Source organism: Myiozetetes cayanensis, unplaced genomic scaffold (genome assembly GCF_022539395.1).
Source record: "Myiozetetes cayanensis isolate MyiCay16 unplaced genomic scaffold, myiCay2020 scf5-8, whole genome shotgun sequence".
NCBI classification, from domain to species: domain Eukaryota; kingdom Metazoa; phylum Chordata; class Aves; order Passeriformes; family Tyrannidae; genus Myiozetetes; species Myiozetetes cayanensis.
The window spans coordinates 114471853-114498143 of record NW_026087742.1 but is presented as its reverse complement, the minus strand read 5'-3'; the positions used below and the strand labels follow the sequence as shown (position 1 = coordinate 114498143).

The 26291-nt window shown below is 44.8% G+C and overlaps 1 protein-coding gene across 2 annotated transcripts in view; it reads right to left on the bottom strand.

The window, feature by feature from the left end:
- The window catches only part of KCNJ6 (potassium inwardly rectifying channel subfamily J member 6), a 151735-nt gene that overhangs the window by 75985 nt on the left and 49459 nt on the right, over positions 1 to 26291 (bottom strand). The gene's annotated exons all lie outside the window — the stretch shown is intronic.

The window sequence follows — 26291 nt, the reverse complement described above, 5'->3', positions numbered from 1 at the left end:
GCAGTGGAGGATCTTCTCCAGAACTTCCTAATCCAAAATGGACACTTAAACCAATTCATACAAAAGCTTGGAAGAGAAGCTTTCTGAGACAGCACTGGAAGTCAGGTGGTGTCCCTGCTTATTTTAATGTTTCATAAAATGCCCCCTGGACTATGTTGGGCAAAGGAAAACAGTTTATAAACATCAAAAAAGGGGCTAAAATTAAATTGTTAGTAAGAAACACTGCTGGACTTCCCAGCCAGTCAGCATTTGATGGTGCTACAGTAAAGTTTTCTCTTTGTCCATATTTTATGGAGGCAGGAAAATGGGAAGAATCGATTCTTGTGAAGGACTGAGGGGTTTAAGGGGCTACACATTCAATTCTCATTTACTGGCTCTTGTATGAAGCTGGGTAAGAGTTTGCTCCTTTCCTGCAGCAATTCCCAGTGACTGATCTCCAACCTGAGCTCCCATGTCCCCGTTGCAGTAGTTGTAAGTGAATATGGGAATATTTCAGACCAAAAGAAGATGGCCTGGAAAACCATAAGGACTGTAAGTGGAAGGAAGATGGAATAAACCCACCAGCATCTTTTAGCTCCAAAGTGCAGATTAATAAAAGTGCCTTCTTGATGACACAAAATCCAAGTGACATTTAATGAGAGATGGGGTATTTTCAAGTGGAAGGCTCGGAGAGGATCTCGGTGACAGTTATGAAAACAAGACACCAAAACCCCCCCTGCAAACTACTGCTCTGCATCTGAGTATATCAGATGACACTAAAAATAGATGAAGATAAACTACCTCCCCAAAGGAATAATTGCATTTTGGAAGGTGAACAAAGGAAGAAAGAAATCTGTTGGTTATGAGACATAGTTTGGGGTTTTATTACTTGGTTTTATATTTTTGTTTTGTTTTGCTTTGTGTTTTTTGTTTGTTTGTTTGTTTTAACCAGCAGGAAAGGAGCTGAAAAGTGTCACAAAAAATGACACAGGACTGAATCATTCCCAGCCTTTCAGTAACAACCAGCAGATAAATACTCCCAGGGATCTTGAGGTCTCCTTAACATCTCTTGTCAGGGAAATTTTGGGAGAAATTTGCCAGGTTTTTCTGGCCATTCCTTCAGAGGGAGTGAATTTCAGGCATCTGGTTTTTGTTCCTAGCTCTGTGTTATCCAGCTGGGGGAAAAAAAATTCACATCTACCTGTCCATGTGTATCTATCCTTGCATCTATTTGTTTGTGTGCATTTTTTCCCCAGTAAAAACAGGTACAACATGCTGTTAACTCAGCGTTTTGGAACACTGAAATAAAACAAACAGCATGTATTAATATTACTACTAATGACAAGAGCACGTGCTGTGTTTTATGTCCTTTTTATCAGGATCAGTGGGTTCTTTGGGATATTTGGAGCTGCGTCTTTGGGTTCAGATAAATTTGCATTTCGTGGTCACCAATCCCATTGCTGGGGCTGCTCTGCCAAATCCAAGGTGCAGTTTAATTTGGATTTCTTCTTGTCTGTGCCTCAGTGCTGGTGTGGTGCTTCTGGAGATTGACCTCTCTGCTGGTGTGACCTACAGATTCCCCCCAGCTGCCAAACAAACAGTTCCATCTAGAAGGAATAAAACCTCTGCTTTTCCCCCCAGGAATATTTCTTGCTGTGAGCTGGCACAGATAGGAAACCCTGGGAATCTTAAAACCCCGTGTTCTAGCAGTGTGAAATAAGGGAGGTTAGGCTGTTTGCATCCACGTTGAGAGGGAAAGGGAGAAATTCTGGATATTCCCGACATCTAATTGTCAGTGAGTGCCAGCTGACGTGGAGCTGTGTTGTCTGCACCCTGAGCCTGAGTGATATTCCTGAGCTGCCTTCAGAATCCTTGTTCCCTGCGAGGGAATTTGCAGCACACTGAAAAATCCCTCCCTGTACCTAAGCAGTCTTTGGGAATTCAAGGACAGGATCACTCCAGGGCGTTTCAGGCAGCCACTGAAGCAGCTCCTCTGCCTCTGCTGCTCCCTGAGGAGTTCGTGGCACTTTGGCACATCCCTGAGGGCCTTTTCTGGCACAGAGTTCTGCACCTCTGACCCCTGGGGATCTGCCAGGCCTGGGAGGTGCCTTGGATTCTCTCTCTGTGCCCGGAAGATGCTCAGGGACTGTGATTCCTTTTCATTTACCCTTCTGCTTCAGAGCTCTGCTGCAAACAAGCGTAGGAACATTCCTGATTGGAATATTTCATAGAATCACAGAATGGTTTGGGCTTGGAAGGGACCTTAAAGCTCATTCAGTTCCACCCCCATCTTCCACCAGCCCAGGCTGCTCAGAGCCCTGTCCAACCTTAAACACTTCCAGGGATGTGGCAGCCACAGCTTCTCTAGGAATTTGAACTGAAAGAAGGCAGGGTTAGATGGGATATTGGGAAGGAATTCCTGGCTGGGAGGGTGGGGATGCCCTGGCACAGGTTGCCCAGAGAAGCTGTGGCCGCCCCTGGATCCCTGGAAGTGTCCAAGGCCAGGCTGGGGAGGTGCCTTGGACTCTGCTGGTCCAGTGGAGATCAAGAAAGGGAAGAGCTGGTGTGCATGCACTAATCATGAAAAGTAAAATCAAGCTGCTGAACTGTGTGTTCCCTGGTGTTTTCCAGAGGCCAAATGGCCACCAGGCTGTTTGCAATCCAGGGGAGGGGTGAACAGCCCCAAACTCCAAACAGCACGTTTGGGGAACCGGATTTTGCACGAGAAAAGCAGTTCCACTTGTCAACCTGAGGACAGTAATCAGCTGCTGGCTGATACACGTGGAGAAGGCACCATTTTAATAGGCATAATTCAATTCTACCAGCTCCCTACTCCTACTCCGTCTTCCCAAATGAGATGGAGGTAAAACAGCAGCACATTCCTTACTTGTGAGTGGAATAACAGGATTAGGATCAGGTGATTGATACTCCCTCGGTTTCCTGTGCAGGGTGTGTGTATGAGATGAGGTCTCCTCTCAGGCTTAGTGGAATATTTACCCTATTTTCAGGAGCCAGCAATGAGCACTGGAGGTGGCCTGAGGTATTTCTGTTAACAGCCTTAGTTACATTTACACTGTGATGTGTCCCAGAAGAACACTGTACCTCTCTCTGCCCAAGGCACAGAGCCCAGGAAATCTGTTCCCCACATTTCCATAAACATCTTTTGGGATCTCTAGCGGGTCCCATCAGCAGATGTTTTTGTTTCTGGCACATGTCCCTTGAAACCAGGGGCTTTGGGTGTTGCAGCCCCCTTCAATCACACGATTTTCTGCAGTGCACCACAGCTCCTTCCAGACTTTTTGTAAATAAAAGTCTATGTTTGCACCTCAGGGAGCAGCAACAGCCTCACCCTGCAGCCCCTCGGAAAGGTGAAATTAATGTTTCTGAGGAGCTGTAATGATATGGCAGTGCCTTTAAATACCGAGAAAATGAAATTAATTGAATTCTCATTGCCAAACATTCTTGGTAAATTGGCTATTTTCTTTTTGCCCTCAAAGAGCTGAAGAAGTATTATTGAACCTAAGCAAATACAAATGCTAAGTAATATGAAGAGCTTTTCAGTTCTAGAAGTAAAGCTGGAAATAATTCTCTTCTTAATCCACTCCAGGGTGCCCTGTGGCAACATTGGTTGTCACTTCAGAAGCCCAGCAGTCTGTTTACATCCTCCTTGGGTAGCAGGACAAACTGGCCAGGGCACACTTTCCCTGGAACATGGATTTGAGCCTCTCATTGCACTCCTAGTTGGCTCTTGGAAGAGCATTTACAGAGGTTTTCATTTATTCCCTGATTATTGTTAAGCGTTTCCTTGCTGTGTAAATGACAAAGGGAAATGCAAGTTCAGGTTGCTGATGGACTACACAGTTTTATGTGTTATATTGATTGTTTTTACTCTTGCACAGTTAAGTAAAGCTTGAGGTGTTGCCAGAAGGTGTTTGTTAACTTGAGGTGTTATTTCCAACTGCAGGCTCTCTAGTCCTTTGTTTCTGTACTTACATTTTTTTTTTTTTTTTTTTTTTTGGCTTTGATCACTGAAATCCTTGGCTTGGGAAGCTTTCACATGTAGCAATACCTAGAAAATGTGCACAAAATACTTTGATATAGAGTCAGATTGATTTTCAGGTACGTGGAAGGCATTTGATCACTGAGCCGCCCTTTAAATATCTTTAAAATTCTTCTTGAAAATGTGTATATAATACCCCCTATGTAGTAAAGCTCCTTAAACACAGATGAGTATTTTAACCCCTTTTTTATATTCTTATACCTGTGGAGATGGATTAATCAGGGAGACTGGGAGGCACTGGCAATGAGATGAGTGAAGAGTGGCAGAACAAAACAGGTATCAAGTTCAGACTCCCTGTGAGACCTTGTGATTTATTTTTTTTTGCAGCATTGATAGCTCAGCTCAAAATAATCTGCATGGCCTGGGACTGCTGCAGTGATTCATTGATTGACCTCTCCAAAGCTGGATGGCAGATGCTCTATAAAGTGTTGGTCGATGGCTGGGAGGCCTTTAGACAGTCACTCTGTCCCTGGTCACAGTGCCCAGACTTTCACTTTAGGCTCCTAATTGGTGAAAACAGTTTGTGATCAGCTGGAGAACTGGTTAATGGAAGAAGTGGTTTAGAAACCTTGGATTAAACTCTTGAAGGGGATAAGAACTTCTCCTAGGTTTGCTCTCTGCTCACAGGCAGGGACACCTTCCACCAGCCCAGGTTGCTCCAAGCCCCATCCAACCTGCCCTTGGACACTTCCAGGGATCCAGGAGCAGCCACAGCTTCTCTGGAAAACCTGTGCCAGGGCCTGCCCACCCTCAGAATTCCTTCCCAACATCCCATCTAACCCTACTTTCTGTCAGTTTGAAGCCATTCCCCTTATCCTGTCACTCCAGGCCCTGTCTCTTGTAGGCTCCTTCATGTCCTGGAGTGACCTAATAATCAATAAACAGTATGAGAAATAAAACTCCAATCCTTTACCGCTGACTTTTCTCTCCCTCTGACTTGCGTAAGTGGTTTTGGTTTCTCTGATCTTGTGCCCCGGGGCAGGGACTGTGTTTTCAGTTTCTGTGGAGCACACAGAACATCACACTTCTCCTCAGACAGCTTTACAAACAAGTGATGTTGCTGCTTGGGATTCTGTCAAAACTGTGAGAGTGTGAAGTGCTCAGAAGGGTGAGTCTACTGAAGACACTGCACTTAAAAATAAACGTGTGTCCCTTGAGTCACGCTGGAGGTGCTTTTCCTAAGATTTCTGGCCCAGCCCTGAGGGCATCTCTAACCCCGGTCTGGTGAAGAGTTAAGTCAGGCAGATGATCCCAGGAGATGGAGTTGAAGGACCTGGAAGAGGGGCACAGGACACCCCATCAAGGATCAGTGAAGTGCCTTCCCAGGAGGATCCACAAAACCCTTCAGGCTGAGCTGCCCTTGCTGCACTGAAAGGGAAAGGCTGGCTCTGCTTAGTCCAGACTAACCACCTGAGTAATTATCAGCTCCTTAATTGATGATAGGGCAGGACTGAGCCTGAAATGCCGCGGAGACTGCTGATTGTTCCCCTTAAAACGCCGTGCTGTGAACTGCAGTGCTGGGAGAGCTCTGCCAGGCTGCTCTGAGGATGAGCCCCTGAGGATGATCAGAGCAACATCTGGGAACATCCTCAGGTTTTCCCACTCTCTGCCACATTTTGTGCCTGGCCTGATCTTGCAGGCTGTTGCTTTTTCACTACGAGCCGGGTCTAAACCAGCTGCTTTAAAACCAGCAGGGAATGCCAGCAGGAGTTATGGCCACAGCAGGGACTGCACTGCAGATGTGTCCTCAGGCTCCAGCTCAGCAGCAAAGGGAAATGATCCACCCACACCAGTTGAGTTTATTCCACGATTAGGACCTCAGAGTCCATCCTGGAATACCGGAAGCAGTAAATGCCTATAATGGTTAATTAGATAAAAATTGTATTGATGCTTTCTTGGCTAATTTCTGGTAATCAGAGATCTTACATGACCTTCATTTCTCCAGGAAGGAAGTTCTACCCAGGAGGACCAAATTCACATGAAAGTTTTGAAATTATATGAAGAATTTGAAATAGGGGGAGGGTAAATAAGGGTGCAGGTAAAAAGGAGCAAGGGTAAACATAGCCTTAATAAGATGATGTGTTCCTTCACAAAGAATCACAGAATGGTTTGGGTTGGAAGGGACCTTAAAGCTCATTCAGTTCCAACTCCTGCCATGGGCAGGGACACCTTCCACTATCCCAGGTTGCTCAGAGCCTCATCCATCTCATCTCCCTCCATCCACTTCTACAACAACTGATGATGATTAGTTTATTTTTCTAAGGACAGAGCCAGTTTTCAAATGTTATTCATAGAATTATAGAACAGCTCTGGTTGAAAGGGACCTTGAAAGCTCATCTCGTCCAACTTTCTGTGGGGAGGGGAACCCACTGAGATTATTTATCACCTTGTCCAACCACATCTGGAAAATCTCCAGCAATGGGGACTCCTCCATGTCCCTGAGAATGTTGTTTCAGTGAATGATTCTCCTCACTGTAAAAAAGTGTCTTTCTTAGGTCAAAATGATGTTGAGATCTTTGAACTCCATTTCTGTTTTCAACAACCAGTGCAACAATGTTCATTGCAGCAGGAATGTGGACATTTGTCTGTTTGGCTGGGAGGGACATTGGTTCTAAACCTCTGTGTTAGACTGTTTTGTTAAGAATGTAGCAATTAGTCTAAATCAATTGACACCGTTTAAAACAACAACAAAATGATGACAGATGAAATCTCATGAAGCCTCTCACAAACAGGTGGATTTATGGTCTGCTCCCTAAGGGGTTTGTTAGGGCTTTGACATGAAAGCTGGAATACCAAAATCCAGCCTGCACTTGGCTATTTGAACCTAGAAAAAAAACACCAAACCAAAACAAACCACAAATGCATTTTCAAAGCAGAACATCAGGGCTACCCAGAGCCTTTACAGCTGTAATGTGAAATTTTATGGTTCTCAGGCTGTTCATGTTGTTTGTTTGCACAGGCATCCTGATGTATTCCAATTCGCTTTATTCCTGTTTGTATAATGCATTATTAGGAACATTCCCTTTTTTCTATTAATTGGGGTACCTACTCACTGTGTGCTTCAAATGCTGACAAGACTTGCCTCGAACCTGCTTGGTAAATAGGTCATGGACAGGGTCTATAGGCAAAGATTCCCATTTACATCAGCCTCTGCTGCTCCCAGGAAACATCCCTGCTCCAAACTATTGCCAGGATTGTGGATGCCACAGTGCTGGAGACACAGTTTTAGCCTTAGATAGGAAATTTTGGCCTTCCAGAGGTTTATGGGATGTAGCTCTACTGAGGAATACTGGAAGGAACCATTCAAATGAGGATGTGCTTTGACTGTTTTCTTTAAATTTATTTATACATAATTTTATTCCCTGTCTGTTAATTCATTCCCAGATTATAACTCTGACTTTGTAATATATATAAAGCATATATTTTAAATATATATATCTAAAGTAAAATGGATTTGGACCTATTGTTGCACTGACTTCAGCATCAGTGACTGCCACTGCTGGCAACAGGAACCTGCTCCAGAGCTCCAAACCCAAACTTTCTGTGGGAAGAGTGGAACCAAAGAACCTTTTGATGGACCTGTAGTCCTTTATTTATAGGCCTTGCAACAGCCACTGAGGAACCTTTGATTTAAGAAGCACCTCTTATCTGCTGTGTTACTTTTGCTGCAGAGAATGTTTGTTTTTTTCAGTTTTGTCTGGGGGTTTATTTTCAGGAGGTTTTGTTTGCTTTTTTTTTTTTTTTTTTTTTGGCAAGAACTCCAGGTTTTTGCTTTCTACTGACGTCACCAGTGCTGTCACCAGGATTATTCTGTTTTCTTTGGCATCCTTGTGATGGGAGAATAAAGGATTCTCTTGGCCCTTTCACCTCCAATCTTGCCTGTGGCAGGATAGGGAGCTCTGAGCGAGTGAACAAAGGACAAGGCACAGGAGAGCAGAGGCTGAGACGTCCATGCCAAGCTCTGGGAGGTGGTGGGAGATGTGACCACCTCCTGTGTGGAGAGAGGGGATGATTCAGTTCGTGTGTTCCAGCTGAGGGCAAAAACGCCTCATAAGCCAACCGGAATTTCTGCACTTGTCCTCAGAAAACAGTGTGGGCACCAAATGGAACTCTGTGGGCTCCCTTGGAGCAGGAGCCGGGGAGGGAACTCAGACAGATGGAAAGCCATGGGAGAGGACTTGTTTTTCCTCAGGAAGCAGTTGCTGGAGCACTGGTGCCATCCTTCCCAGGCACCCTGCGATATGAGTAATTCCACCCCGGGAGCGGAGCGAGGCAGGGAGGCGTGACGGGAAGGGGGGCACTCGTTCACCTCGCTTGTCTCTTGGGGGGGAAGTATCAGGATGGGATTTTTGGGCTGAGAAAAAACATATATGCCCAGAGCTTCCTACGAGCCCAGGGGAGACAGAGCTCCTCGGTGGCTCTCACATCTCCAGCTGTCGGCTCCCTGTGCCGGGCTCGTTGGTGCTGCTGGGAAACACTGACAGCTCCTAAACGCTGGAATGGATCTGCCAGAGCAGCTTGGGAGGGAACCTGCAGAGACGTGGAGATGGAATAATCCACTCTTCTGTGACGTGGGCTTGAGAGCCCAGAACCTGCAGGAGCAGGAGGGATATGGAATCATAGAATGGATGGGGTTGGAAGGGACATTAAAGATCATCCAGTGTCACCCCCTGCCATGGGCAGGGACACTTTCCCTAGCCCAGGTTGCTCCAAGTTTATCCAGCCTGGCCTTGAACACTTCCAGGGATCCAGGGGCAGCCACAGCTTCTCTGGGCAACCTGTGCCAGGGCCTGCCCATCCTCACAGCCAGGAATTTCTTCCCAATATCCCATCTAACCCTGCTTTCTGTTAGTTTAAAGCCATTCCCCCTTGTCCTGTCCCTCCAGCCCTTGGAAATAGTCTCTCTCCATCCTTCCTGGAGCCCCTTCAGGCCCTGCAAGGCCACACTCAGGTCCCCCCAAAGCTTCTCTTGTCCAGCTGAACAATCCCAGCTGTGCCAGCCTTTCCTCCCAGCAGAGCTGCTCCAGCCCTGGGATCCTCTTGGTGCCTCCTCTGGGCTCTCTCCAGCAGCTCCCTGTGCTCCCTGTGCTGTTCCCAGGGCTGGAGCAGCTCTGCAGGGGGGTCTCAGAGGGGCACAATCCCCCCTGCCCTGCTGCCCACGCTGGGGGATCAGCCCAGGGCACGGGGGGTTCTGGGTTGGGTCATGTCCAGCCTGTCCAGCACCCCCAGGGCCTTCTCCCAGGGCTGCTCTCCATCTCATACGGGATGATAGGATGAGGTGTGCTGGCAAACCTGTCAGGATGGGAAGCTTGCAAGGCACTGTTCTCAACTGCTCCCGGCTTTATCCTCTGCATTTGCATTTGCATAAGCACCAAGTCAGAACAGGAGTTGAAAATCTCCCAGACAGCAGTGACTTGAAGTGCTGCCTATACAACTTTGCTGAAATGTGCATGAAATGAATTCCAGCTAATACATTATGAATTTTGGTAATGCCACGTCTCTACAACCTCAGAGATAGATCAGGAACATGAATATTTAGCAAATATTCACGTAGGTGGGGGTCGGACTCTGCTCCCAGGGAACAGGGACAGGAGGAGAGGGAACGGCCTCCAGCTGTGCCAGGGGAGGCTCAGGTTGGCCAGCAGGAGGAATTTGTTGCTGGCAAGGGTGGTGAGGCCTTGGCAGGGGCTGCCCAGGGAGGTTTGGAGTGCCCAGCCCTGGAGGTGTCCAAGGCAGGCCTGGCCGTGGCACTCAGTGCTCTGGGCTGGGGGACAGGGTGGGGATGGGCACAGGGGGGACTCCATGACCTTGGAGCTCTTTTCCAACCTCAGTGATCCTGGGATTCCATGAAAATCTGTATGTGTGTGTTTGTGTGTTTGTGTATGTACCTGCCTCTGTGTGTGTCACACAAATGTGACTTTGTTTTTATACACTTAACATTCAGTCTTGATGTACATTGGAGATAAAAATAATTGTATCAACTTTTCTTTTAACTGTTGGGTTCCTATTCAGTCACCTTCTGTTCCTCATGCACTGAGGTAATGGAAATGAGTGATTTCATGAGCTATTTATAGGAGGTCCTTTCAAATAATATTTAGGAAGGATTTTTTTCGTGGAACACTTTATTAATATTCTAAAGCTGGAATAAATAATTGCCCCCTATACAGAGTAACCATTCCTACCTGTCCTGTTTTTACAGTCTTCACAATATTTATCTCTTTTAAAAAGGTGAGTGATAACTTTCCTGCCTTGCCTTCCATCAGAATTAGTCAGAACATATCTTAAAATGACACTTCATTAGGGTGTTGCCAATGTAGCTGCAGAGCTTTCTGAACTGTATTGCTTATATAATAAAGCTTATAGCAAATAATAATCTTCATGTCACACATTGCTGCTCTTGGGATGGATTTACTGAGGTGAATGTAAGAGAATGAGAACTAATGATTACAGGAAGGAAAAACAAGGAGTTACCCCATCAGTCTTCTCCTTCCATAAATGAAATGACTGCTGCAGTAAAACAATCCTGTGATAACTTTGTCACTTTATTCTCAAGATGGTGCTAAAGGACCGTCATCCATTTAAATTTTGGGGGTGGGAGGGGGGGGGAACTACAAAAAACACCCCAGATTTTCATTTGTGTGAATTGGTGTTATGGAAAAAATAAAAAAAAAAGGTTTATTTTTATTTTAAAACCTGTGTGTATGTGTATAATTATGCTGTGTAGCTGCATGTATGTAGGTGTGCTTGGAGTGACACCAGATCTGCTGGCTTTGTTAAACAGACTTTCCTGGAAAAAGATATTTCCGTGGAAATACAGCTTAGTCCATCAGGTGACCGTATTTCCAGATCATTTGAAGACGAAATTCGGCATTAATTCAAATCCAAGATAAAAACATATCAACAGGCTGGGTTTTTAGGTGGAAACAAGGTACGAAGCCACGATATTCGAATAGCTGATGGATTTTCCCAGGAATGCTGGGATAATGAGCAGCACTGGGAGCGTCTCTCACCCTGGGAGAACCCACGGAGGGGGCAGAGCCTTTGCTCTTCTCCAAGCTGCTCGAGCTGATCTGAGGAAACTCATGCCTGTTTTTCCTTCTAAAACATTAAATGGCTTACTGCTGTTAGTTTTTGGATTTTTTTTGGGAAGTGGGGATGAAGAGCCTGACAGATCCCATCAGTTCCCCATCCTTGATGTTCCTCACGTGCTGTGCAAGGGCTTGTCAGGGTTGTAAGTGATGCTGCTCACCTTGGTGTGAGGACGGGGTGATGCATTATCTGCCTTGTAGGCAGGGGAGAGATGACAAATTAAAGTGTTCCTCTGCTGTATCTGGGAGAACACGTTCCCAGTGATTCTCTCAGATGACTTTTCAAAGGCAAAGCCGCTGCCAGCTCACCTTCCTTTGATGTTCTGTCTCCAACAGGCGTTTTAACAACCAACACTTGCCACTTAGATCTGCTGGAGTTTATGAAGACTGTTCTCTTTGTTTTTATAGGACTGGTGGGCAGAAGCAGCTCAGAAATTTTGCCAAAAATGAAAGAACAGAAGCTGATTTTCTCTCAGAATAATTGTAGTGTGGTGAACGTGTGCCAACACAGAGGGCTCAGACAGCCCTCTCCATCCCTGCAGGATTTGCAGGTATCTGTCATGTTGAGGTAGATTAATGATTTCTACTCCTCCCTTCCTTCCTGGTGGTCACTTTCTGCCCTTGTTTTATACCACACACAAAGGCAGCATTCCCCCAAATCCAGTGGTTGATAGCACTGGAAACTTTGCTCCAGCATCTCCTGGAGAGGATGAAGAGTCTGATGAGGAATAAACATGGTGGGGATGTCTGGCCCTGACTGTCATGCTTTATTCTTTAAGGGAGCACTGAGACCAAGAAGGAAGTGGATTCTTCAGGGCTCTGGCATTAGAAGTTGTTTGTCAGCAAAGGCTCTTCAATGAAAGCCAGGCCCTGCCTTCCATGGGATGGGGCAGAGCTGGCAGCAGAGCCACGTCACAGGTTCATCTGTGCCCATCAAACCCCCTGCCACTGCATTTCATAGAATCCCAGAATCCCAGAATGGGTTGGGTTGCCAGAGACCTGAAAGATCATCCAGTCCCACCCCCTGCCACGGGCAGGGACACCTTCCACTAGACCAGGTTGCTCCAAGCCCCGTCCAACCTGGCCTGGGACACTTCCAGGGATCCAGGGGCAGCCACAGCTTCTCTGGGCAACCTGTGCCAGGGCCTGCCCACTCTCACAGCCAAGAATTTCTTCCCAATAACCCATCTAACCCTGCTTTCTGGCAGTTTGAAGCCATTCCCCTTGTCCTGTCCCTCCAGCCCTTGGAAATAGTCTCTCTCCATCTTTCCTTCAGGCCCTGCAAGGCCACACTCAGGTCCCCCCAAAGCTTCTCTTGTCCAGCTGAACAATCCCAGCTGTGCCAGCCTTTCCTCCCAGCAGAGCTGCTCCAGCCCTGGGATCCTCTTGGTGCCTCCTCTGGGCTCTCTCCAGCAGCTCCCTGTGCTCCCTGTGCTGGGGACCCCAGAGAGGTTCTGTTTTATGTTATTGGCAGTGCAAGGTTTGAAGCCAAATCCAGTTCTCACCCTGAAGTGAGTCCATCATCACCTCCTCCGATCTAATCCAAAGTTGTATAAGATGCACGTGCATTTGTACACACACAGATCTGTGCATATATTTGTATGAATATCTTCAGTTAAGAAAAACTGTGTGCCCATGGAAATTTCTTTCTTTTTTAAAAAAAAAAAAAAAAAAAAAAAAAAGCCAGGTCTTTAATTCCTAGTAAATCAAATATTACCTCTAGTTATGGAGGAAGAGAATTGAGGAGGGTATTAAAGCTTGAAACTACTGAGCTGTTTGCAGAAGTAGTTAGTGAACACGGGCAATAATCTGCTGTTTAAAAAGCAAAATCCCCAAGGATTTGGAGTCCATGTGTTCAGGCATGGTGTGTCTATCTGATAGATTAATATTTCACGGGCCAAGAGCAATTTGCATGACAGACTGTAAATTACAATGGCTCCCAAACCAGGCAGTACAAACGGATTGTAAGCAGTGTGAATCAATAACAGACACTTCTCTAATAGCTCCCCCACTGCTGGTGGGAGACAAGAGCTGAACCACCACATCTGTTGTTCTCTTGCCGCCTTGGGAATGCCTGATTCTCCTTACTCCATCCACATCTTTGCTCTGGTCAGTGTTTTTTTTTTTTTTTACATTTTTTGATTGCAAATCTTGGCAGGGAAACTCGTGGAAGCTCAAGATCCTCCCTGTGTGTGCCTAAGCAAATCAAACTTTATGCATACAGGTGTACAGCTGGCATTTATTTGGAAGCAACCATGTCCCTTTGGCTTCAAAGCCAAAGGTCAGGAGTGGGAGAGTATGGTTTTGTGGGACACGTGGTTTTGTCCTCACTGGGGGACAAAAAAACCCAGTTCCAGCTGCAGGATGATGATGATTAGGTAGTGAATGGTTGTGAAATGCTGGAAGAGAGACACACAGTGGCTGAGGATTTCCAGAGGGTCCACCCCACTAATTCTCTGTCTTTTTGTGTCACACCTCCAAAGCATTCTCTGGAGCTGCTCCCCTGGAAGTGCTCCTGCTCACTTTGCTAACAACCCCTCTCCTTTGTTCTAGGAAAAGAGTTCATCCATCCCTCCTATGGTTTTGGAGCTCTGTGCTGAAGTTTCTGTGCTCTTTTCTCTCTGCCTCTTGGGTCCCTTGCTCTTTCTCCTTGAATCTCAGCCATTTGCATTCGTTCCTGATGATCCTACGTCCTTCTCCTATCCTTCAGGATGCATTTTTCATCTATTTTGGGTGAGTTATTGTTAAAGAAACAGAATTCCTGGCAAAAACCCAACCAAACCAGGGCACCCTGAATGGCACAAACCCACCAAAAACCCCCAAAGGCCTCCTCTGGTTACTCCATCCCTGGTGTCATCGCTCTCTTAGCCCCACTCCCATCAGCCTGATTCCTCTATTCCAATAATCAGGGAATCACAGGAAAGGGTGAGTTAGAAGGGACCTTAAAGACCATCCAGTTCCATCCCCTGCCATGGGCAGGGACACCTTCCACCAGCCCAGGTTGCTCCAAACCCCGTCCAACCTGGCCTTGGACACTTCCAGGGATCCAGGGGCAGCCACAACTTCCCTCTCCTTTTGACCCCTGTCCATTGTCCCTCATCCCTCAGCTTGAAGGTTTTGAACAGAGAGCAATTTGAGGACCGATCTTCTTGTCCCTGCACTTCCAAAGAGGGATGGATTTGATGAGCTTTTACAGGTGAAAATAGGAATTAAGATTCTCACCATTCTCTTCCTTCCTCCCAACATCTCCCTGTTTCTACTGAACTGTAATTAATTCTCTGAGTTCTTGTATAATTTTCTTAAGGTCTGTCTGACAGCTGAATGTTAATATGACCAAGAAAGGATTTCTTGTTCTCCTCTCTCCCAAAAAAACCTCTCTTGTCTTCATTCCCAACTCTTGGTGTTGGTGTGAACACAGGGTTCTGTTAGTTCTGTCTCCTCAGCCTTTCATCATTCCAGTATCATCTTTAATCACCCTGATTTTCCCTCAGTTCTTCACTTATTACTGAAGTATTTTTATAATGATGTTGTATTTCTTTTCTGTCTAATCCCATCACTGAAACTGCTGTAACACACTCTCTGTGTAACTACACAGATTGAAACACTGTAAAACTGCTAATATTCTAAAAAATTAAAGCTGCAATGCATGACTGACATGAGAAGGAGGAAGAAGGAGTGACTGGTCACTCTTATTGGAATAATGTCCTTTTAAGCCTCAAGGCAAACACCATAAATTTCTTGGTGCATTTCTGGGCATGAAAGGGATAAGAGTGGAGAAGAGGAAGAAACAAAGCAGCCTTTTTTTTTTTTTTTTTTTTTTTTGTATTCTTCACCCCCTCTGCAATAATCCATAGATGCTTGGCTGAGATGGGCTAATATTAAAAAGAAAGCACATTGTCACACTCTTCCCACACCTCCAGCAACAGACTGAGCCACACAGCAGAGACAGTACTCCCTGACATCTGACTGAGGCACATTTGCATTCCCTGTGCCAAGAGGAGGATGGAAATGGTATCAACACCTTGCTTTAAAAATGCTGTGAGCAAAGATTAAACATTAAAAAAAAAAAAAGAAGAAGAACAGAAGAAGGCAGCTCTTATTTGCAGCTCCAATTGTGATTTACACTGGCAATTCCAGTGGTCAGCAATTCCATAGGTTTTTTTTTTCTTTTTTTCATTTTAGAGGATTTTACCTCTCACCTGTCCCTGTGGAGTTATAAACCACCTCAAGAACAGTAAACCTACAGCAGCTGTGGCTTCCTCTTAGACAACACTACCTGTCCTCCTGTGCTGGACTCCCCACCCCAAAAAGAGCAAGATATACTAGAAAAGTAAGATAGAAACACTTCTCCTTCCCATCTCTTTTCCTACCCCTTTAGTTGCTTTCTTTCTTTCTTTTTCTTTCCTTCTTTCTTTCTTTCTTTCTTTCTTTTTCTTTCTTTCTTTCTTTCTTTCTTTCTTTCTTTCTTTCTTTCTTTCTTTCTTTCTTTCTTTCTTTCTTTCTTTCTCTCTTTCTTTCTCTCTTTCTTTCTTTCTTTCTCTCTCTTTCTCTTTCTTTCTTTCTCTCCCTCTTTCTTTTTTCTTTCTCTTTCTTTCCTTCTCTCTTTGCTACTTTCCTTTCTTTTCTCCTTTCTCTTTCTTCCTCTCTTTCTCTTTCTCTTTCTTTCTTTCTTTCTTTCTTTCTTTCTTTCTTTCTTTCTTTCTTTCTTTCTTTCTTTCTTTCTTTCTTTCTTTCTTTCTTTCTTTCTTTCTTTCTTTCTTTCTTTCTTTCTTTCTCTCTCTTTCTCTCTCTTTCTTTCTCTCCCTCTTTCTTTCTCTCCCTTCTTTCTTTCTCTCTTTCTTTCTCTCTTTCTTTCTTTCTTTCTTTCTTTCTTTCTTTCTTTCTCTTTCTCTTTCTCTTTCTCTTTCTCTTTCTCTTTCTCTTTCTCTTTCTCTCTTTCTTTCTCTCTTTCTTTCTCTCTTTCTTTCTCTCTTTCTTTCCTCCTTTCTCTCTTTCTTCCTCTCTTTCTCCCTTCCTTCCTCCTTCCCCCTCTTTCCCCAGCCCCCCTCACCAACACAAGTCCTATTGAGATTCCTCCAGCCTTATAAATGTCACTCCTTCCCTCGAGCTCCCCGCCCCGATTCTGCTGTTTCACTTCTCCCCATCCAGGGCTATATATAGCCAATTTTTCTAACTGAGTAGGGGGAAAAAAAAAAAAAAATCAAAAATCAAAAAATCCTTTACTTTCTGTAGGGAATACCAGCAAAGCAGCAAATATTGCCATGGCAACGAGCCTCTCAATCCATCAGACTCCTGCAGTATCTAACACATAATCTGGAAGGCACAGACCAGCCTGGAAAAACGAACCCAACATATTGTCGCTTCAGGATTGAATATCCCTTCCTCCTGACCTTAATTAGCTCACCTTAATTTGGGTAATTATTCAATTTCTGAGCGAAACTTCCCATTTATTTTGCCTCTCTGAGGAAGCCAATGTGTGATCTGCCTTCATTAAAATGCAACTTTTGACTTTTTCCCCACAAACATGGCACAAAATGGGAGTTTCTATAGTAACACACAATGCAGACTCGATTTAAAATTATAATCTCTTGATAAAAATGAGTTTCCCCCAGCCCCCTTCTCGATATATTTTATTTTTCTTAAAAAAATAAACCCATTGGTTTTTGCCACAGTGGTTTGCTTCCATTCTGTTCCTAAGGAAGTTTGAAAAGAGTTTCTTAACATTAAAAACCATCATCTCACGACACCACTGAAGTTAGTACATCATCGGTACATCATAAATTTTGGGTAATTTAGTTACTTTTTGGCCTCCTTTTATTCTTTAAGTATTTAATCTGTTTGCCACAGCCATGGAAAAATGAGAATTGCATTGCAGAGGTTACTAGAAAGGCCTTGATCAAGTTTAATGAGAGGCCTCGGGTTTTTACTCGAGTTGTCTTAGCCAAATGTTATTATGGAGTCTGTTTATCACTCCCTCAATATGAAAACTTTAAAAAAAAAATGTAATCCACTGACCAATTTCTATGGAATTTAAGGAGCATTTCCAGGCCTTCTGCTGCTGAGTGGGAAGAGGTGGAACTGTAAGAACTTCAGCCAAGGGTTTGGAAGTGGAGGTGGGAAGGAGGGAGAAGAGGAGGGTTTGATCAGAGCTGGGATGTCCAAAAGAGGAGCCTTCAGGAGTGAAATGTTTCATGGAGTGCTTGTTGTTCACCACCTGATCCAACCTGGCCTCAAACATTTCCAGGGATGGGGCATCCACAACTTCCCTGGGCAACCTGTTGTACCTGACCAGTGAGGCCACACCTTAATGCAGTGAGCAAATAGTTCAAAATTATTAATAAAGATAAATAAATAAATAATTTAAATCATTTCTCTCTTTTTAAATTAAGTCTCTCCTTCATTTTCAGGTTAATGTCACGGACACCTCGTAAAATCGGGAGGCAGAAAAACAGCAGGAGTTTTTCTGTTCACTTTAATGGGTTTTTTTCTATCCTGCTTTTCATGATTTCACTTTCAAACATCACAGCCCAGCACATATGATTGAATGGGTACTAAAAATATGCAACATTCACCCACAAATTAGTACAGCAGCATGAGTTACTTGTGCCTTAAAATAGTAATAACCCCCTAAATAATAATGTTATCACCGAAAAGACACTCAGCTGCATGCAAGAGCAACGTGCCATAGGAAGCAAACTAAATTAGCAGGAGGTCTGTAGATAGTTCTGTTCCATTAAAATTAAAATAAAAAAAAAATTAAAAAAAAGTGCCAATACTCCATCCTATGTTTCAGCAGATTTCAGAGGAAATTATTCCTCGCCTGTCATTAAAATAACTATTCAAACAATACTACAACACAGAGCAGAACAAGATGTTTAAACTGCCTCCCAAAGCTGTCAAGTGAAAGTATAGGTTTTCCAACCTCAGCAAAAAACGTGCCATTTTTAAGGGCAAGCAATCTTGGTATTTGTTGTCCTTTTGATTTGCAGGTAGGTGAGCAAATGTTTCGTGGCTCGTGACATGATTTCATTGTGTAGGTTCCTGGGAGCACCAGAGGAATCCCGTGATGTGGAGGGAGCAGCCTCAGCCTGACAATGATAAATATGTCAGACAATGACAATCACTCTGTGATTTAGTTCTTTTGAATGAACGAAAATGGTAATTTAAAGTGTCATGATTTGGGAGCGCAATCATCTCCCCATCAGTCATCCTCGATCGGTTGGAGTAAAACGGAGCTTCGTATTGTTCCAGGAGTAAAGTGTGAGCTGGGTGAAGACATGGAGACAGATTTGGAGTCAGGCAAGAGCATCACACCTGACCCCCCAGGTTACAGAATTGGAAAAGATCTCCCAGCCCATGGAGTCCCCCTGTGCCCCATCCCCACCTTGTCCCCCAGCCCAGAGCACTGAGTGCCACGGCCAGGCCTGCCTTGGACACCTCCAGGGCTGGGCACTCCAAACCTCCCTGGGCAGCCCCTGCCAAGGCCTCACCACCCTTGCCAGCAACAAATTCCTCCTCCTGGCCAGCCTGAGCCTCCCCTGGCACAGCTGGAGGCCGTTCCCTCTCCTCCTGTCCCTGTTCCCTGGGAGCAGAGCCCGACCCCCCCCGGCTCCCCCCTCCTGGCAGGGATTGCAGAGCCAGAAGGTCCCCCCTGAGCCTCCTTTTCTCCAGGCTGAGCCCCCCCAGCTCCCTCAGCCCCTCCTGCTGCTCCAGCCCCTTCCCAGCTCCCTTCCCTTCCCTGCACACGCTCCAGCCCCTCCGTGTCTCTCTTGTCACGAGGGGCCCAAAACTGACCCCAGGATTTGAGGAGGTGCCTCAGCAGTGCCAGCACAGAGGGACAGTCACTTCCCTGATCCTGCTGCCACGCTATTGCTGACACACATAAAGCAATTAAATTTCACCCAAGGGCTGAGCCCCATCACACCCCACTAAAATTTGCCTGGCTTGTTGGACATGAGGCAGAAAGTCCATGTTTATACAAGTCAAATGTATCACGGATCCTGTCTCCAGCCTTTTTGGCCACACCACCCAGTCCCCACTCTTTCTTGGTGAGGGAGAACCCAGCTGGCTCAGGGAAAGCCCTTGGGACAGTGGCCAGTGACTTCTCTCAGCTTCAGGTGTATCATGGGTTTTGTGTCTCTGTGAGCTGCCATGCTGCCTTTGGGAATTTGATAGGATCTCCAAGGTCTTGGGATCATAGCCATGCTTGAAACTCTTCCTACTGCTCAGGGGACACAAGACACTGGATTAAAAGGGTCCCCAGCCTTAAAACTATAGGAACACAGGGAAAGTTATGAGTACTGAGTGATACTCCTAATGTGGGGCTGGTGGTGGTGATGATGAAGGAGATACTCAAGCAAACTGTTTTGAAGTTCTTCCATGAAACCATCCACAGAAGAACTTTTTTTCCTAGTCTTTCCTGGTTAGGAAATTAAAATTGCCCTTCTAACTCCTTGCATTTTAATGACTGAGTTACCAAACTGCATGTTTGGCAACCCAACAGCCCATCTCTGACAGGATCATTTTAAACCCTTTATTTACTCTGTGGTACCTTGTGGCAAAGTGTTTCATAGGCTCTGAAAAGTATTTCACCAGATGTGATGGCATTAAGGTTTCCTTTTATCTGTTTTTTGCCATGTCCCTTCTCCATAAGTCAGTGCTGTCAGGAAGGGTAAAGAGAAATGCACTTATCCGAGGTGCTATTCCATCAGCTGGGCTGAAATTGCTTTTGTTCGTCCTGAAGAAACACAGGATTTTATTTTGGATGAGCTATTCTGTTTTCCATTACTTCTCTGATAGGTGTGTGGATTAAGGAATGTACTTATGAAGTGTAAAGATGACAAAGTGGAAGGAGTTCAGCGAAGAACAACCAGGACTGGAGGTGCTGGATGCTGATGTGGGTTGTAAAATCTAACAGGGTGATTTGAGGAAGGTTCTGAAAGCTGGTAAATATTTGAAGAAGGGAGACAGGGAAATTATTTACAAGAGGGAGGATAATTGGGAGAAGGAGAAATCTCTCCTTAGATGTCAGAATTTCCTGCAGTGCAGTGCTAGCAGTGAGGATCAGCAGGTGAACACAGCTCCCTTTCCTGTGTCCTTCCTTTCCTGCAGAGAGAGGGATTCCTGTGGGACATTCCTGGGCAGAAAGAGCAAAGGGAATGATGCTGAAATCTGGCATTGACTGATGTTGGGGGGCAGAACAGCCCCATTGCACAGTCCCTGCTATCCCTGTGCCTGAAAATAGTGCTGCCCTCACTCAGAGGAGAACTCAGATCCTACAGGTTTGTATTTTAACAGCTCTTCTTACTCTTGGCAATGACTCTCTCTGGAGTCTTTTTGGTTTTCTCCTCGATGTAGTTCAAGATATTTTATGGTAAAAGGAACAGTGGTAGATAAAGTTAGAAGAGCCTGAGCTGTGAGGATGGGCAGTTGTTCAGCAACAATACACTTTGAATGAGTGTGTTCTGTGCACACACTTGTAGGCATTATTTGCCTTTAATAGGGTTAATATTGCCCCTGTTATCCCCTGTCAAGTGTTTGAGGAGCAATGGAGGCAGGTGAAAAATACAGGGAGGACATCACAGTCTGGCTTTAGGGATTAATTTGACACCAGATGATAAGGCTTTTAAAAGACATCTGTCAAAACCACCATGCTAAGACCTTTCCCTCGTTGTTTATATTGGATAATCAACTGGGCTCCTTTTTCCAATAAACTGAGGTATTTCTCTTTCACATCAAATAGTTTATCTTACCATGTTTTACAACATTTTCCATTCATTGATTCTGGATGCCTTTCTAACTAATTTTCAAAGTCTAAGGGTTTAAAAATCCAATATTTTATGGGATTACAGCTGTTCCTGTACATCTCAGATACCTGTTTCTTTTTCTGGATTGTTTGTCCCTTAACCATTGACCACCATTCTTTGCCTTTCATCCCATTATGCTCATTTCCCAGAACTAAAATCCATTTTGGCCTCTTATCTGCTTGAGGGCTCAATAAGGCTGATCCAGGTCAGACAGTTTTCTGCAGCTTTCAGAAACATCGATCCTGTTTTCCAGCGTTTAATTCAACTTGTCTGCTCTTTGTGAAGACAATTGATTAGACCTTTTGAATCACTTCTTTGTATTGAGTGAATATGAACTTCCTGCTTTTTAAGCATTATACAATCTGGCCTTTTCTTTCAGTGCTGCTCACTTTTCCACCTGTTGTTGGTTGGCACCTTTGGAAGATTTAAGTGTGTGTTAAGCAAGTGTAGGAAAAGCTTTGCTTTGGAAGAGCATTAAAACTGTGAAGCCAAGCCCTGAATAGAATCATGGAATGGTTTGGATTGGAAGGCATCCTAAAGATCATCCAGTTCCAACCCCCTGCCATGGGCAGGGACACCTTCCACTATCCCAGATTGCTCAGAGCTCCATCCAACCCTGAACACTTCCAGGGATAGACAGTTGAGGTGGCAAGAACCAGAACTGAACACCTGCATATTGTTTGTGTATGATGAGAAAATGTTGTGTCAAGATTAAAGATTTAACCACTTTTGGCAACTCAGTGCCATTCCAAGGCCCTCAAAAACTGGTGCTGAAAATCTGAAGCGGCTTCTGCTTTCAAAATTAGATTCCTGCACATGCTTGAACTAAACCTCATGACTTCCAAAAAACTCTGGGCACGTATTTCCCCTCTGAAATCCAACCTGAATGTATCTCACACCAAATCTCTCACACAGAGTCATCATTTCGCCCGAAGATGTTATTGCAGCAGGGCTGTGGAGAGCAGTGTCATGGGAGGTGTGAAAGTGTTTTATGTAATAGCTTTGTGTGTCCAGACCACTTAGAATCAGCACAGAAAATGAGTGTTCCCTGGCAAAGATGTGACTGGAAAACCCAACTTGGCTGTGCCACGTGGCACAGGAATGCAAAGGGAGGCACTGAGAGTTCTTAAACTGTGTCACATTAATTGTAGCCCTTTTTTTTTAAAGGTGGGTGATTTAGAAATGGGTTATCTGGAGCTAATAAAAATAAGGGAAAAATATATATATAAAGGTGTAAGTAATAAGCAGCAGTCCAATGTAGCCCATATGTAATCACTGCTCCTGACTAGAAACCCAGAAACTTTTACTTCATTCATAATTCAGCTCTTGGTTATCTCATCCCTGATATTTTGAGTTTAATTTCCACCAAGATTTTAGCTTAGCAAAGTCATATTAGCAGTGCTATCAAAATTTAATGTGCTTTGGAAAAATCCAAGCTTCTAGAATCCCGTGATTATAGGAGAGTCTTGGTTTTCATTTGGGAAAAAACCCACATCATCTCTGTCCCTCACACTTGCAGAGAGAAGTTAAAGATAAGACCCTTAAAATCTCTGAGAATGTTAAGCAAAAACTCTTCCTGTTGTTAAATGCTGAGGACTGGAAATACTGTCAATCAGCTTTCTGATTAAAACAGGTTTCTTTTGTTAATTATTGCATATATAAGCTCACAGCTCTCCTGAGTCCCTGCTAGTGAAACTACAACTATAAAACTTCTTGATTTCTTGTATAATGAACTCCTAGTTCAGAATTTCATTCTCCTCTCAAAACCTGACCTTTGCCATCAAGAATTGACTGGGTTTTTAGATTTAATAATAACAATGTTCTTTCTGTTATTTTGATTATATGCTGAAATAACATAATAATTATTATATAATTATAATTTTTGTTATTAATTATTAATTTTAATAATAATAATATACATTCTGGTTACTTGTAATTGAAATTTGACCAAAGACTTCAGGAGCTAAGTTTGAAATAAATTTTATCAACTCATACGTACAGTATTGAATCAACAATAATTAGATGTATCACTTACCTAATAAAACATCTCTATGGCTTAATATTTGCTACAAAACCATTTCTCCAGAAATAACTGTCACAACAGAGATGATGAAAATAGATACTGTGGAAAAACCAGCCTTCCTATTCCACTCTTGGCACACCCTCATAAAAAAAGCCTAAACACAAAGGATAACTGGGTGTCTTGGAAACAAATGACTCTGACTTCCCCAAGCAGGTGAAAATGTCTTTTTTTTTTGATGAGTTTTCTGAATGCTCTGGAGTTTCTGCTCTTGAATTTTGCCTTGTCAGAACCTGCTCTTTGTAACACAGGGATGGTATCAGTGTAAAATGTTGAACTGGATGTTTGTACTCAAAAATGCTTTCTGAGAGTGAAGAATCAGCATCCTAGAGTGAGGTGGAAACTCGGGCTTTAGGATCAGTTCTTCAAAGTCCTGACTCTGTGCGTGCAAAACTCGTGTTGTGTTCACACAAGACAGTATTTGTGCTCCTGATGTGAGAGTAGAAAGGTTACAAACACAGAATGATAGAATGGTTTGGGTTGGAAGGGACCTCAAAGATCATCCAGTCCCAACCCCCTGCCATGGGGCAGGGACACCTTCCACCAGCCCAGGTTGCTCCAAGTTTATCCAACCTGGTCTTGGACACTTCCAGGGATCCAGGGGCAGCCACAGCTTCTCTGGGCAACCTGTGCCAGGGCCTGCCCACCCTCCCAGCCAGCAATTCCTTCCCAATATCCCATCCATCCCTGCCCTCTGGCAGTTTGAAGCCATTCCCCTTGTCCTGTCCCTCCAGCCCTTGGAAATAGTCTCTCCCAATCTCTGTAGCTCCTTCAGGCCCTGCAAGGCCACACTCAGGTCCCCCCAAAGCTTCTCTTGTCCAGCTGAACAATCCCAGCTGTGCCAGCCTTTCCTCCCAGCAGAGCTGCTCCAGCCCTGGGATCCTCTTGGTGCCTCCTCTGGGCTCTCTCCAGCAGCTCCCTGTGCTCCCTGTGCTGTTCCCAGGGCTGGAGCAGCTCTGCAGGGGGGTCTCACCTGAGGGGGCAGAGGGGCAGAATCCCCCCCTCCCTTCCTGCCCACTCTGCTTTTGATGCAGCCCAGGTTAATGAACAAAAAGAAAGATAAAAACTCTACTGGGAGGAAAAAGATTGAAGTAGAAATGCTCCAATGTCCTGTAGTGAGAGAGACTATCTTGGATATGTTTTCACTGTAACATACTGTATGTTTTTCTTACATGTCATTAAACACTGATTCAAAATAATTGGAGCTGTTAAAAAATTCCAGACTGCCCTGGCACATGTAAATCTGAAAACACTGTGACTTTTAGATAACTCAAAGCAGAAACATTTTTCTCTTTATAAACCCTCCCTGCAAGTATGAGAGAGAGCAATAGGGACCCTTCAGACTGAGACACTGGAGACAAGAAATAGAAACCTTTAGGGAAAAGCACTCCATCACAAACCAACCCTTTCCTAGGGCTTGTCTGCTCCTGAAATTCTTTCAGGTCAGCTTATATTCTTTCCCCCACCCCCCCGGAGTAAAATTCGTGGCATCCATAATTCAGCAGGTTTTGTCTGGAGTCATCTGAGGTCTCAGGATTCGTTACATCACTGTCTTTGGGAATAAATTCGCAGGCATTTGGAGCAGAGAGTTTTGTAACAAACGAGGGAACATCCTTATTTTAAAGCAGCTCTCCTGCCTCTGGCTGTTCCTCATGCAGGTGTATCGTGTGGAGCGAGCGGGGAGCAGAGCAAACGTGATGTGCCTGATGTTCCCGATGTGCCCCTACTGCCTGGGAACATCTTAATTGGCTGTCACTCCCCTGCTTAAATGCTGGGAGGCAGCCAGCCATGCCCACTGTCAATTCTAGCCTGGAGCAGGTTCACTGTGCTCATGTCACACATTGACTGTGCTCCAGCCGTGGCAGGGCACACGAGATCCGTCCTCCTGCGTAATCCGGGGCCGGGAACGGCGACTGCCGCCTTCCATTAACGGGTCTGAACAAACTCGGGTGACCCCGAGACCTCAGAGTTCAGTCTGGATGACAGGGAAGGGATTCACTCCTACTCTCACTTTGTGTTCACACCTCTGACAGGGCTTTTAGGAATAGCAAGACCCCAAGGAGAACTTTGCAGGTGCTGTCCAAGTCATCATATTGCCAAAGAAACAACCAGACATCCCTGACTTGAGTGAGACATCCCAGATATCCAATTAGGGGCTGCAGACAGCTTGTTTTCACTGCAGACAGCTCAGGAACAGCTGCACACCAGGACTAGCTGGGAAAGAGGAGGAGAACCTGATGGAACCAGAGAGGAAATCCCTTTCAATCACAGTGAATTCCAGAATGACTTTTCTAGTTCCATTAAAGGGTTTGTACAAACTCATCTGTAATGGGTGACCCTGAGACCTCAGTGCTCAGTCTGAGGATGAGAGGGAAGGGATTCACTCACTATTCTCACTTTGTGTTCACACCTCTGACAGGGCTTTAAGGAATATCAAGACCTCGAGGAGAACTTTGCAGGTGCTGCCCAAGTCATCATATTGCCAAAGAAACAACCAGACATCCCTGACATGAGTGAGAAATCCCAGATATCAAATTAGGGGCTGCAGGCAGCTTGCACACCATGACCAGCTGGGAAATGGGAGGAGAACCTGGTGGAACCAGAGAGGAAATCCCTTTCAATCACAGTGGACTCCAAAATGACTTTTCTAGTTCCATTAAAGGGTTTGTACAAACTGGGGTTTGGGTGACCTGAAGACCTCAGAGCTCAGTCTGAGGATGACAGGGAAGGAATTCACTCACATTCTCACTTTGTCTTCACACCTCTGACAGGGCTTCTAGGAATATCAAGACCTCGAGGAGAACTTTGCAGGTGCTGTCCAAGTCATCGTATTGCCAAAGAAACAACCAGACATCCCTGACATGAGTGAGACATCCCAGATACCAATTAGGGGCTGCAGACAGCTTGTTTTCACTGCAGACAGCTCAGGAACAGCTGCACACTGGGACTAAACAGGAGGAGAAACCGATGGAACCAGAGAGGAAATTCCTTTCAATCACAGTGGACCCCAAAATGACTTTTCTAAGATACCACCAAAGCACCATCACATTTGGCTACTCACTAAATGCTCTGTAGTGATTCTCATTCCACAAAGTATTCTAAGTGGTAGTGGATGTTTCTCTGAATATCTAATTTTTCCTCTTAGGCAAATAAACCAGGATGAACATTTGATACCTTCCTGGCCTGCTAATTATTTGCTCTCCTGCCTTTCTTGCTGTGCTTCAGCTATTTGCAGGTGATGGCCTCATTTGGGTTAAAAATGATCCCTAGGGAATGGG